This window comes from Lacerta agilis, chromosome 14, assembly GCF_009819535.1.
Source record: "Lacerta agilis isolate rLacAgi1 chromosome 14, rLacAgi1.pri, whole genome shotgun sequence".
In the NCBI taxonomy this organism is placed as follows: Eukaryota; Metazoa; Chordata; class Lepidosauria; order Squamata; family Lacertidae; genus Lacerta; species Lacerta agilis.
Genome location: NC_046325.1, coordinates 37,442,551 through 37,458,087, shown reverse-complemented (window position 1 = coordinate 37,458,087; position 15,537 = coordinate 37,442,551).

Here is a 15,537-nt window from a genome sequence, read left to right as displayed (position 1 = left end):
GGCTAGGCACAGCCGTTTATTTCAGTGCAACTGCTCCGAGTAAACGTTAGTTGAATATAAACTCTCTATAGGGCACCAAGGATTCTCTTAACAACATAGTAATTTATCTACCATATTTCAGTAGAGCTTCCCGGATACTTACTAAAGCATGGTAAAATATATACATTGAATATAACAACCTATGTGTTAAAAGACCAAAAAATATATATTAATACACATTAAAAAGCCTTGGAGAAAATAAATATTTGCCAGGCCTGGAAAGGTAGCAATGCAGGCACCAGGCAGGCCTCTCTTGGAAGGGAATTCTTAATACAAGTCACCTCCACTCAGAAGGCTCTGTCTATCTCTCTCTGGTTACCATTGGCCTTACTTCTGATGGTGGAAACATCTGGAGAATGTCTAAAGATGGGCCAATGTTCCATTTGCTTTAAGTGCTTCAGCATCTCCTAAATCAGGCATCCCCAACCTGCAGCCCTCCAGATGTTTTGGCCTACAACTCCCTAGCTAACAGGACCAGTGGTCAGGGATGATGGGAATTGTAGTCCAAAACATCTGGAGGGCCAAAGGTTGGGGATGCCTGTCCTAAATGCTTGGAGGCAACTAGTGGATCATTGAAAAAAAAGCAACCCTAAAATTATAACTGCTCTTTAGAAACACTGCGGGAGTTGACATTCTTTCACAGTTGCAACAGGTGGTAAATGTTGCTGACAAACTGTTGATGGGGCAGATTGCCAGCAAAATGCAATGCAGGTGTTTAAAATCCTACATTGGCTGCCTGTATGTTTCTGGGCCAGGTTCATGGTTCTTGTTAGCAGACCACGAGCTTTACATCAGTCAACAGTGTGATGCTGCGGCAAAAAATGCTAATGCTATTCTAGGCTGCATCAACAGAAGTATAGTGTCAGTATCAAGGGAAGTAATAGTACCACTCTATTCTGCCTTAGTCAGACCTCATTGGGAGTACTGTGTCCAGTTCTGGGCACAACAATTTAAGAAAGATACTGACAAACTGGAACGTGTTCAGAGGAGGGTGACCAAGATGACCGAGGGTCTGGAAACGAAGCCTTATGAGGAACGGTTGAAGGAGATGGGTCCGTTTAGCCTGGAAAAGAGGAGACCGAGATAAGATATGACAGCCATCTTCAAATATCTCAAGGGCTGTGACATGGAGCATCCTTGTTTTCTCCTTTTCTGGACGTTAGGATTCAAACCAATGGCTTCAAGTTACAAGAAAGGAGATTCCAACTAAACATCAGGAATAACTTTCTGACAGTAAGAGCTGTTAGACTATAGAACAGGCTCCCTCAGAAGGTAACTCCGAGTTTTTTTTTTAGCAGAGATTGGGTGTACACCTGTCATGAATGCTTTAGTTGTGATTCCTGCATTGCAGGAGGGCTGGACTAGGTGACCGTTGAGACACCTTCCAGCTTCAGGAATAATAATAATAGGAATAATTTATTATTATTGGCCAAGTACATTTTCCAACATACTTGGAATTTGTTTCGGCTACATTGCAATGTAAACATATAGACACTGTTCCTCTCACAATACAAAGAAGCAAAGAAACCCCACCCATATTTTACCTCCCCTTCAGCTATACAACTACGAATTTAACAATTTAATGGCACAAGGGGAAAAAACTATTCTTGTGCCTGGCCGATTTTGTATATGAAGTCCTGTAGCGACGTCCAGATGGAAGTAAATCAAGCAGATGATGACCGGGATGTAAAGGATCTGCTACAATTCTCTCTGCTCTCTTCCTAACTCGGGTAGCATAAATTGTCTCTGCTGAAGGCAAGCTAACACCAATTACGCTTTCGGCAATTCTTACAGCTCGTTGGAGCCGACAGCACTATGCTCAACATGCCACAACATTAGAAATTAATATTGGCAACTGAGTGTGTCAACATGCATGTTATGACCCTGTATTTTCAGTCCAGAAGGGAAGAGGTCTTTCCCCCCCTCTCAGATTCCGCAACCCAACATGGCAATTCTTGTGCATTCTGATGAACAATTCTCTTTTGATATATGCTTTAAAAATGACTGATATGGAAAGCTCCTTTGCTGCAACTTTTTACTAGGGCAAGTGTCCTAGTCAGCGTCGAAGATGAGAAGGCAAACATCTTCTGAGGCTTGAGGAGTGAATTGGTGAAAGGCTGTTGTGAGGGATTTATGCCACAAACAAAAAAAGGGTAGCTCTCACCCTTGCAGAGGACCAGCAGAGAGGCCATCTCCTGCTTTTGTTGACTGCACGGTATATCTGCAAATCACTCAGTCAGACCAAGGAAATTGTAACCTTTGCCCTCAAAGTTAACAAGATCTGCTAATGTGCAATCGCCTTTTCTCCATCAGATGCTGCTAGCAAGGATCCTGCCTAGGAATGACCCGAGGACAGAGCAGACAAGCCTTAAGTGATTGTCTCCATCTCTTTCTATCCTGTTTACAATACAACAGCTTTTCCTCAAACAAAATGCTTTCTCTCTGTGTGTGTGCTAAACACACCCCTTCATGCTCCTGGGTGTTGGCAATTTGAGCCAATTTACTGGTCTCCCCCTCCCTCCAAACCATCCACATTTCTCGAGGTGTATGTACCAGGTAGCTGCACCTGGACTAAACAAACAAATAAATTCGGTTTTCAAAATTCAGAACGAGAGAGGCAGTATCAATTGACCTCTTTCACTGGGGGAGCACAGAGGATGTCACAACTGATCGGGTCGGTGGCTTGGTTCACATGACCACCCTGATGCTGTTCTGTCTCACAATGACTAACCCATACAGGGATGGATGTGTTATAGTTGTGGAGGAGTGGGCCTTTTCTGTGGTGGCACCCCATATTTGGAAGACCCGCCTCCATAAAAAGGCTCAACAGCTGTTGACCAAGGGAGCCGGCGTACAGCTTCCGGGTCATGTGGCCAGCATGACTAAGCCACTTCTTGTGAATCAGAGCAGCGCACGGAAAACGCCGTTTACCTTCCCGCTAGAGCAGTACCTATTTATCTACTTGCACTATGACATGCTTTCGAACTGCTAGGTGGGCAGGAGCTGGGACCGAGCAACGGGAGCTCACCCCTTCGCGGGGATTTGAACCGCCGACCTTCTGATCAGCAAGCCCTAGGCTCTGTGGTTTACCACAGCGCCACCCGTGTCTCCAGAATATTCATTTAGACAACCTTAAATCAATGACTTCCCTTCTTCTCTTTCCGTGGTTCAATTTACATACCATAAACCCCTGCATATTTTACAAAAACTAAACCACTGAGTATTCCATTATTACATCCATTAAAACTTATCTACACTGTTGAATTTATCTTAATGCTGCCAGCGTTTTCAAATGTACATAATTTTCACCTATATATCCAATAAACATTTTCCAGTCTTCTTTAAACATATGTACTTCTTGTTCTCTTATTCTATATGTTAAATCTGCAAGCTGTGCATATCCCATCAGTTTAAGTTGTCCTTTGGTTGGGACCTCGCCCGTTTTTCCATTTTTGGGCTAACAAAACACGGGCCGTGGTAGTGGCATAGATAAATATCCTTTTTTGACACCTGAGAATTTCCATCTGGATTATCCCCAACAAAAAGGATTCTGTTTTTTGTTTTTGTTTTTAGAAAGGTACTTTTAAACATTTTTTTCCAATTCTTTTAAAATTATTTCCCAGTATTCTTTTACCCTTTTACAGCGCCGAGGGCCTTCTGGCGGTTCCCTCACTGCGAGAAGCAAAGCTACAGGGAACCAGGCAGAGGGCCTTCTCGGTAGTGGCGCCCGCCCTGTGCAACGCCCTCCCACCAGTGGTCGAGATAAACAACTACATGACATTCAGAAAATACCTGAAGGCAGCCCTGTTTAGGGAAGTTTTTAATCTGTGATATTTTAATGTATTTTAATATTTGTTGGAAGCCGCCCAGAGTGGCTGGGGAGACCCAGCCAGATGGGTGGGGTACAAATAAATTATTATTATTATTATTATTATTATTATTATTATTATTATTATTATTATTACCCTCAGCCTCATTGCATCTCCAGCACTTATCCGATTCAGACTTATACATTTGAGTGCGTCTGCTCGGAGTTAGATACCATCTGAAAATCATTTTCAGATCGTTCTCCTTCAAAGAAGAACACTTTAACGCTCTCACAAGCTCTGCCTCACCATCGCCTGCCCCCTCCTCACTGTCTGTCCAAGACTTTGCCTCCGTCGGTGCCTTGTGCCTAACAGATGGTGCCAGGTGAACATGTGTCTGGAGAGAGGGCTCTCCTTCGACTGGACATCGTGTCAGGAAAAAAGTCCTTCTGCTGAGTAAATCACCTGCCTGACCCCAGAAGCAGAAGCACTTGGAGTAGGGCCTCTGAAGATTATCTTAATTGGCAGGCAGGTTCATGAGGGAAAAGGCTTTTAGAGACACTTGCCCCAGGCTGTCGAGGGCTCCTTAGAGGTCAAAACCAGCAGATCTGAACGGTGTCTGACAACAAACTGGGAGCCACTGAATATATTTCACCCTGGAGTGAGATGTTCATGGTGGTCGGTACCAGTTAACTATTTTGGTTACCGTCTTCTGCACTTGTTGGCATTTCTAAAGATTTTTAAAAGGCAGCTCCACAATATGAGAACGAGGATGGGGGGTGTTAGGTCCAGGGACCCCCTGCTCTCTGTATCCAACCCCCAGGACTCTCCCAGGTGATCCACGCTCCTCCCAAACTTCACATCTTGTACCATACCTTCCTCAGGTACCTTAGCATGCAAAAGCCTGCCAGCATAAAAGTGTAAAGGGACCCCTGACCATTAGGTCCAGTCGTGTCCAACTCTGGGGTTACGGCGCTCATCTCGCGTTACTGACCGAGGGAGCCAGCGTACAGCTTCCGGGTCATGTGGCCAGCATGACTAAGCCGCTTCTGGCGAACCAGAGCAGCGCACGGAAACGCCTTTTACCTTCCTGCCGGAGCGGTACCTATTTATCTACATGCACTTTTGACGTGCTTTCGAACTGCTAGGTTGGCAGGACCTTTTTTGCTCTTACCAGCCAGCAAAAAAGACAGCAATCCATGTGCATTAATGTGAACATATTGGTTGCAGCTCCTCAATGTCCTCTGTTACTGCACCCATACAGTACTTAATTCACTGGGACAGGACTGTAGGTAAGGCATTGTTGGCTGAGCTTGAGATAGACGAACCTACAAAAACGTCACTTCAAGATCAGGGGGCATCAGTTCTCCTAAAGGGCCATACAGGCCCCAGCTGGGAGTGGGAGAACAGAAGTGGGTGGAGGTGGGAGCAACGGTCAAGGAATGTGCAGTTGGTTATATTAGTGGAAAGGTAATTTCCTGTAAATTTGCGAAGTCCTCAGTTTGACCTGTGGCTGAATAATTAGAGGCACGTTTCTCCTTAATCTATTAGCAGTTGAGGGTCATGCCATGTATTTCCGGAAAGGCAATTATCTTCAGATAATACCAAGAAGGTATTTAGAAATTATTTTAGGTTCTCACAAGGCAAACATCAGCACAAGAGTTCCCTTGCTTCATCAGATCAAAAAGTCCTTCTAGTCCAGCATTTTTCAACACCAGCCAGGCCAAATGCTTTTCCAGGGGCGAGATTCGGAAAGGAAGCACAGAAAGAGCACAATTGTTCACTCAGGCAAAATATAGTCATTCGCACTGGAGGTACACCCCCAACAGTGGGACAAAGTTTTTTTTTTTATAAGATATTTTTTTATTTTCACATTAAACTACAAAAACACAATACACACACAAATACATAATAAAGAAAACATAATAAACACATTAAACAGAAACAACAAAAAAATAAAAGAAAACTTATACATACCTACATACACAGGAAAAATAAACTATCATTATTTAATTCTAGTTTCAATCTTCTTTAGGGGGGGGACTTCCCCCGTTCCCTCAACTGCGTTCAGTATTAATATACTTTAGTAACTTTGTATCTATTTCTTAACATTAACCACTCTTCTTAATAGTCTTCAAGATATTAATTAATCAAATATAATTCATTACTTACACTGCATATCCTAAAACATTCCTAAACATTTAAATCATTCATAACAATACTTCTTATATACCATTTTTATCTATCATCAACTAGCTAAAGCCGATTCAACAAGCTAATTCTGCTCAAATATCCAATTTTACACGCTTTTAAAAATAATCCTTAAATTTCTTCCAGTCCTGTTGCACCTTCTCCTCCCTCTGGTCTCGGAGTCTCGCGGTCAGTTCAGCGAGTTCCATAAAGTCCATTAGTTTCATCTGCCATTCTTCCACTGTCGGGATCTCTTCACCTTTCCAGTTTCTTGCAAGTAGAATTCTAGCGGCTGTTGTGGCATACATAAAAAACACTCTGTCCTGACTGGGTATCTCATGATTGGTCATGCTCAAAAGGCAGGCCTCTGGTTTCTTACTAAAAGTAATTTTCATTACCTTCTTAAGTTCATTATAAATCATCTCCCAGAAAGCCTTAACCTTTGGGCATGTCCACCACATATGATAAAAGGTACCTTCGGCAGTTTTACATTTCCAACACACATTACTTGTAACATGATATATCTTAGCTATCTTCACTGGCGTCAAATACCACCTATATATCATTTTCATAATATTTTCTCTTAAAACATTACAAGCAGTAAATTTGATACCTTCCTTCCACAACCTCTCCCAGTCATCCAACATAATATTATGTCCCACATCTTTTGCCCAATCTATCATTGCAGATTTAACCAATTCATCTTTCGTATGCCACTCTAGCAACAAGTTATACATCCTGGAAAGGTTTTTAGAGTTCGGTTCAATTAGCTCTGTTTCCAGCTTTGATTTTTCTATTTGAAAACCAATCTTTTTGTCTAATCTAAAAGTCTCATAAATTTGATGGTACTGCAGCCAGTCAGTGACTTCTTCTTTCATTTGATCGTAACTTTTCAACTTAAACGACTCACCTTCTTGCTGCAGTATATCTACATATCTTGGCCATTTTGCAGACATATTAGGTCTTTTGTATGCCTTGGCCTCTACAGGTGAGATCCATCTGGGAGTCTTTCTCTCCAATAAATCTTTATTTCTCATCCAAACCTGAAAAAGGGCTTTTCTAACTATATGGTTCTTAAAGGCTTTGTGGGCCTTTACCTTGTCATACCAAAGATACGCATGCCATCCAAACACATTATCAAAACCTTCCAACTCCAAGACATCAGTATTATCTAATTTAAACCAGTCTTTCAACCAGCAAAAGGCTGCTGCCTCAAAATAAATTCGTAAATCTGGCAGAGCGAAGCCTCCTCTTTCCTTAGAGTCCGTTAATATCTTAAATTTAATTCTTGGCTTCTTCCCCTGCCAGATAAACTTCGTCAAATCCTTTTGCCATATCTTAAAACGGTCTAATTTATCTATAATTGGAATCACTTGGAATAAAAACAGCATCCTTGGTAATATGTTCATTTTAACAGCAGCTATTCTGCCCATCAATGAAAGTTTCAATCTTGTCCACGTTTCTAAGTCTCTTTTTATCTCGGCCCATACTTTTTCATAATTATCCTTAAACAGGTTTAGATTTTTTGCGGTTAAATTAACTCCTAGATATTTTACTTTTTTAACAAAATTGAGGCCAGTATAGTCCTGTAACTTCTGTGTCTGCACAGGATTCATATTTTTAGTCAATACTTTGGTTTTCGCCTTATTTAATTTAAAGCCAGCTACACGTCCAAAGAGTTCAATTATTTCTAAGGCTTTGGGGACACTGCTTTCAGGTTCTTGTAGGGATAACATCAGATCGTCTGCATAGGCTCATAATTTGTATTCCTTCTCACCCACCTTTATTCCTTTAATCTGTTTCTCCGCTCGTATCATATTTAGAAGGACTTCCAGGACCGTGATAAACAACAAAGGGGAGATAGGGCACCCTTGTCTTGTTCCTTTCTCAACTCTACTTTCCTCCGATATCACACTGTTAATTATAATTTTTGCTTTTTGCTCTGTATAAATGGCATTAATGCCATTAAGAAATCATTGTCCAACTGCCATCTTTTCTAAGTTTTTCTTCATAAAAGTCCAAGATATATTGTCAAAGGCTTTTTCTGCATCAATAAACATTAATGCTGAGTCCGTATTTATGTTTTTTTCCAGTTTTTCTAAAATGTCCACAATGATTCTCATATTATTGCTTGACCCTTTCCAATAGCTGCTGGGATTGACGAGTCACATGACCCTCTCCTGACTCCCATAGCTATTCAGCAGCTGCCTCTGCTGAATTATCAATTAACTCTTGGGGAAAACAATTAGCACCACACATCATGTGCCTGGAAGTTGCCACGCCAATTAACCAACCAAAAGGATTGCTTTTAACACCACCAGTTTTCTGCCTGTATACATTGAGAATATAATTTTGGCTACTAAGGACAAACAAAGATTGTACAAAAACAAGATTGGGTGCAGGCCATTCTGTACTGTAGTAGTTATGCAACTGTGAATAAAAGGTGGCTGGGCTCATTGTCTCAGGGTTTGGGGGGAAGAGGTGACAAAACTGATTTCCAATAAGTGCCCCCCCCTTATTTCCATAACATGTCCTTGAGTCTGTACTCTGAATGGTGACATCGGGGAACTAGAAGGTGCAGGGCTTGTCAGTCCAACCCCTACTCAGTCTCAAAATAACATTTAGTTTTCAAGTTCCTGAACCAATGGCCTTGAGTCTGCACTCTGAATGGTGACATCGGGGAATGGTGACATCGGGGACACAGTCTCAGTCCAACCCCATACACAGTCTCAAAAAAACTTTTTCTTTTCTAGTTCCTGAACCAATGGCCTTGATTCTGTACTCTGCATGGACTGGGCCTGGGCAGGCCAGTCACTCTGAATGGTGACATCGGGTACCTAGAAGGTGCAGGGCTTGTCAGTCCAACCCCTACACAGTCGCAGTCCAACCCTTAAACAGTCTCAAAATAACATTTACTTTTCTAGTTCCTGAACCAATGGCCTTGAGTCTGCACTATGAATGGTGACATCGGGTACCTAGAAGGTGCAGGGCTTGTCAGTCCAACCCCTACACAGTCTCAGTCCAACCCTTAAACAGTCTCAAAATAACATTTACTTTTCTAGTTCCTGAACCAATGGCCTTGAGTCTGCACTCTACATGGACTGGGCCTGGGCAGGCCAGTCACTCTGAATGGTGACATCGGGTACCTAGAAGGTGCAGGGCTTGTCAGTCCAACCCCTACACAGTCTCAGTTTTCTAGTGCCTGAACCAATGGCCTTGAGTCTGTACTCTGCATGGACTGGGCCTGGGCAGGCCAGTGGGACGTCCTGTTTTATACTTGCTGGGATTGAGAAGTCATCTGACCCTCTCCAATTGCTGCTGGGATTGACAAGTCACTTGACCCTCACCTGACTCCCATAGCTCTTCAGCAGCTGCCTCTGCTGAATTATCAATTAACTCTTGGGGAAAACAATTAGCACCACACATCATGTGTCTGGAAGTTGCCTAACCAATTAACCAAGCAAAAGGATTGCTTTTAACAGAACCAGATTTCTGCCTGTATACATTGATAATATAATTTTGGCTACTAAGGACAAACAAGATTGTACAAAAACAAGATTGGGTGCAGGCCATTCTGTAGTGTAGTGCTTATGCAACTGTGAATAAAAGGTGGCTGGGCTCATTGTCTCAGGGTTTGGGGGGAAGAGGTGACAAAACTGATTTCCAATATGTGCCCCCCCTTATTTCCATAACATCTTCTTGAGTCTGTACTCTGAATGGTGACATCGGGGACCTAGAAGGTGCAGGGCTTGTCAGTCCAACCCCTACACAGTCGCAGTCCAACCCTTAAACAGTCTCAAAATAACATTTAATTTTCTAGTTCCTGAACCAATGGCCTTGAGTCTGCACTCTGAATGGTGACATCGGGGACCTAGAAGGTGCAGGGCTTGTCAGTCCAACCCCTACACAGTCTCAGTCCAACCCCATACACAGTCTCAAAAAAACGTTTTCTTTTCTAGTTCCTGAACCAATGGCCTTGAGTCTGTAGTCTGCATGGACTGGGCCTGAATCTGTACTCTGAATGGTGACATCGGAGACCTAGAAGGTGCAGGGCTTGTCAGTCCAACCCCTACACAGTCTTAGTCCAACCCCATCCACAGTCTCAAAAAACTTTTTCATTTCTAGTTCCTGAACCAATGGCCTTGAGTCTGTACTCTGAATGGTGACATTGGGTACCTAGAAGGTGCAGGGCTTGTCAGTCCAACCCCTACACAGTTTTAGTCCAACCCCATACACAGTCTCAAAAAAACTTTTTCTTTTCTAGTTCCTGAACCAATGGCCTTGAGTCTGTACTCTGCATGGACTGGGCCTGGGCAGGCCAGTGGCTTGGGCAAATAAGATTGTACACAAACAAGATTGGGTGCAGGCCATTCTGTAGTGTAGTGCTTATGCAACTGTGAATAAAAGGTGGCTGGGCTCATTGTCTCAGGGTTTGGGGGGAAGAGGTGACAAAACTGATTTCCAATATGTGCCCCCCCTTATTTCCATAACATCTTCTTGAGTCTGTACTCTGAATGGTGACATCGGGGACCTAGAAGGTGCAGGGCTTGTCAGTCCAACCCCTACACAGTCTCAGTCCAACCCCATACACAGTCTCAAAAAAACTTTTTCTTTTCTAGTTCCTGAACCAATGGCCTTGATTCTGTACTCTGCATGTACTGGGCCTGGGCAGGCCAGTCACTCTGAATGGTGACATCAGGTACCTAGAATGTGCAGGGCTTGTCAGTCCAACCCCTACACAGTCTCAGTTTTCTAGTTCCTGAACCAATGGCCTTGAGTCTGCACTCTGAATGGTGAAATCGGGGACCTAGAAGGTGCAGGGCTTGTCAGTCCAACCCCTGCACAGTCTCAGTCCAACCCTTACACAGTCTCAAAAAAAAATTTTCTTTTCTAGTTCCTGAACCAATGTCCTTGAGTCTCTACTCTGAATTGACTGGGCCTGGGCAGGCCTAGCTTTTTGTTTTGTAGAATCCTTCTGTGTTGTCGAACTACGTGGGTCTCCTGTAAACATATAATATCCAATTTCTTCTTCTCCAAACTATGAAAAACTCTGTGTCTCTTCGGTCTCTGGTTCAATCCCCGAATATTCCATGTCATCAATTTCAGGGCCATCTTCTAATCTGCTCCTCCAGACGTCTCTGCCTTCTTGTCTTTTTCTGGATCTTCTAAGTCTTCTGGCCTCGGTGCCCCTGGCAATGGCAGTACTCCTGGAAGTCGATAGAAGAAATCTTAAAATCTTAAAATCTTCCAAATGCTTGTCCAGAAATTTTTGTTTCTCAGCCGGGGTTCTTATCCTTATCTTCTTCTCTTTGAATGTAAATGCAAGGCCCTCTGGAAATTCCCAACTGTAAGGAATTTTCCTTACTCTCAACTCCGATGCCAAGTCGTTATAAGATACTCTTTTGTCAAGGAAATATTTGGGGATGTCTTTAAAAATTATGATTTTCTTCTGCTGTACCACCAGGTTATTCTTATAATGTAAATCCAAAATTTAGTCTCTTTGGTATCTGTTCTGTAATACAATCAAACAGTCATTAACCACTTTGGAACTTTTCTTTCCTCTGGATCCAAATCTAAAGGCCTTCAATATGAGTGCTGAGACGTCGTTCTCATCCAGCTCCCAGAATGTTGAAAATTCATTAATTATAAAGGCTTTCAAACTGTCTTTTTCCAATTCTGGGAGATTTCTTAGACGGAGGTTCCCTTCTCTCTCTCGGAGTTGCTGAAACGCGAGAGCTTCTTCCACATTCTTCTGCTGTGATCCATTTTTTTCAATCTTTTCCAAATCGATATTCTCCAATTTTGTCTCCACTGTTTTTATTTTCTCCTTTACTTCTTTAAATTCCTCTGTTTCCTTTTTTAAAACTGTCACCTCCTTCCCAATTTTATCAATTTCTTCTCTATTTTTCCTGACTCCTTCCTCAATTGCACCAATAGATTTTTCCAGTCTCTGAGTGGAGTCTTTTATTTCAGCTTGTAACGTTTCTGTTGCTGTATTTACGGCTGTATTTACTGAAATCTGTGTTTGTTTCACATCTTCTCCTACTTTTCCCAGCCTTTCTGACAAATCCGCAATACTGGCATTTAATTTCTCAATGGCAGCCACCATCTGCTCTTGGGTAATTATAGAAATTGAAGCTTTTTCGTGTTTCTTTTGTTCTTGCTCTTGTGCTATCTTGCATTTCCAAAACACTCTGTAGCTGGTATTTCAAGGTCACCTCAGTTGTTGTAATTGTCTCAGACATTCACAGGAGAAGGCCAACAGTCCCAAAAGTCAACACCAGGTGGCCAGCATGCTAATTCCGAGAACAAAGGGACAACAGAGCCAGGAGTCCCAAACAGTTTCAACCAACCGTCCAAAATTTAGGCTTAAGTTTCCAAAGTTTTAAAAGTTTTAAAGTTCATCAAAAGTCAAGAAAAAGTTAATCCTTAAGACAGTCCAAGACAGTACTTTACTATTCTTCTTGCAATGTAACCACCAAGTCCAAAATAAAGACTGCAGCCAGCCACAAAGAAGTTAAAATGTCTCCGCTGGTAAACAGTTGCAAAACAAATGGCAACAAAGTAACGCAGCCCGCTACCGACCCGGGATCCTATTCCAGAGGGCGAGCGGTGTCTTCTTTTGCCATAGTCCTCAATATCAAGTCTTATAGAACAGTTTAAACAACTTTTAAACAACTTTTAAAAAGTTCAGCAAAACTAGCAAAACTTTTTCCGCTAGTCGCGGCTTAGCTCCTTTGCCGTTACCTTGCTCTATTAAGCAGTCCAAGAGAACGGGCTTCCTTTTTACGTTCTCTCTGCAAGTCCAAATCTTTTCTTTTTAATTCCAAAGTCAATTAAAGTTACTACTCACAGAGCTTCTTTTGCATAATCCAATTAAGAAGTGCTGAGCGCTCGGAGCTGTCAGGATCGCTGCTTTGTTCCCCGGGGGCAGACGTCTCTTCAGCTCCGTGCCGGAGCCTCGCTCGCCCGATTTTCCCTCTTACGAGGGTCAATCGGGAGCGGGGACGACACGTCTGGAGCCCACGAGACCACGGTCCACGGGACGCTCATCCCGTGGCTTTAGGGGGCCCGTAGCGCGGGTACGGAAGCCCCAAAACCCCCGAGGAACCGGAGCTCTTCAGCTCCCGTCTGACATGGCCGGCACTAAACCGGAAGTCCTCGGGACAAAGTTTTTTGATTTGAAATTCTATTTTATTCCTGTTTGTCTCAACCCAGGCAATCAATTAGTGCCCTCGAGGCAGTCAGAAATCTTTCCCCTCCACACCTCAGATTGTTGTTCCTGGTCCTTTTGTTTCTGGCCCTTTCCCTTTTTTAAACCACAATTTTTTTAGGTCACAATAAGGATCGGAACCTTGAGGTTCTGTTAAATGCACAGAAATTTCACAGAAATTTCCCCCTTTTGTGAGAGTGGACATGTGGGGGGTGGGGGAGCTGGGAAGAATCATGACAGTAGCAAATTTAATGGAAGGTGGACATGGGTAGTGGGCAACCTTCAGGACCGGTTGAAGTGAACTGCGAGACCCACAAACCCGATATCAGATGCCGCAGTCTCCCCTCTCCCAAAATTGTAAACTTCATGCAGGGCAGGGAAACTCAGGCTCAGCAACTATTAGACTCAGGGCTACCCAGTGGGGCCCAATTTGAAGCAGTGGGGCACAACTTGATTTTTTTTTTTTGGTAGGGCCCCAGTTCACACCCAAAGTCTGCAAAATCTTATAGATATAAAAAAAAATCCATCTACATTGCCTTGGTGCAGAGGCCCCCTTAGGAGCGGCCCGAGGGGCCCAAGTTGGCCCAATTGCTCCAATTGCCTTAAGGTAAGCCCTGATGAGACTGTGTAGGGATTGGACTGACAAGCCCTGCACCTTCTAGGTCCCTGATGTCACCATTCAGAGTACAGACTCAAGGACTTGTTATGGAAATAAAGGGGGGCATTTATTGGAAATCAGTTTTGTCACCTCTTCCCCCCAAACCCTGAGACAATGAGCCCAGCCACCTTTTATTCACAGTTGCATAAGCACTACACTACAGCATGGCATGCACCCAATGTTGCTTTTATACAATCTTGTTTGTCCTCAGTAACCAAAATTATATTATCAACGTATACAAGCAGAAAAGTTGTTTTCCTTCATTTGCAAGGAATCATACAAAACAAAGTGGCACTAATAAAGAAACGTTTGTGGCAACAGAAAGCAAACTAAAAATGTCTTTGCAGTTGATCAACTGCAAAGGCATTTTTGATCAACTGCAAAGGCATTTTTAGTTTGCTTTCTGATCAAAACTATCCAGCAATATCAAGTTATAGGGAAACTGGTGCTATTAACAGTAATCCTTCTGGTTGGTTAATTGGTTTGGCAACTTCCAGGCACATGATGTGTGATGCTAATTATATCCCCCAAGTGTTAAATGATAACTGATCAGAAGCAGCTACCAGAGAGCTATGAGATTCAGGTGAGGGTCAGATGACTTGTCAATCCCAGCAGGTCAGATGACTTGTCAATCCCAGCAGGTATATAAGAGGACGACCCGGCCTGCCCAGGCCCATCATCTTTGCAGGGACAGCAAGAGCCGTGTGCCTCGTCCGGGGAAAGGGGGGGGTGGCAAAGCAGGCAGAGACAGGAGGCTTTTTATGGGGGTGACGTAGGGAGCTTTCTCTCCTTCCTCCGGTAGGTCTCTAACCCTCACCCCCCCACACACACTCCTAAGGGGGGCCCCTGCACCAAGGCAGCCAAGTTGAGAGCGGCAGAGATGTCTTTGAAGGAGGGTCTCTTAATAAAGGATGCTGCTGGTGGGGAACGATCAGGCTGGGATCGGGTCTGCCTGTGTAGCTGGGTGCAAGGTGGGCGTTTGGTGGGGGGGTGAGATCAGATCTGCATCAGAGGGAATGGCACATGAAGGTTGGTTTTTTTATATATATATATAGCATCCCTCTGATGCAGATCTGATATCTATATATTGGGGAATAGGGTGGGGTGGGTTTGCACATGTGCCCATCAAGCTGTGTGTGGGAATTATCCCTCCGTGTGTGGTGCTGTCAGGAGGGGGTCGTGCAAATGCTGCGCGTTGTGCAGAATGGAAATATTTAGGTGCGATGTTCTATCCATGGATTCGAGAGGGCGAGGGAGCGTGGGTCCACTGTGGGGAGCGGAGCGCATTTCTTGCACACGGGTGCCCGCCTGCTGAAGGGATTTGTGCTGTGGAGCTGTTGTGGAAAATGCCTATGTGGTTGTGTTGACAGGTGTGCCAAGGAGGGGTGCAGAAGCTAAAGGTATCTGTCTATATGGCCTTTCCAAAGGCTAGGTTGTGCAGTCAGCTGGGGCCTGTAAAAAGCCAGGCTGGGGGCCACCTTAAGTTGAGGCTGCATAGGCCTGGTGGTGCATGTGATTCATATTCTATTCAGTTGAACCTCTGGTTACAAAGTTGACATTTTTTTTAGCAATGCCCCCAGGCCTAGTGGGCCTTCTTTTGTTCACTTATTTTTATTTCGAGGCAGTGCACA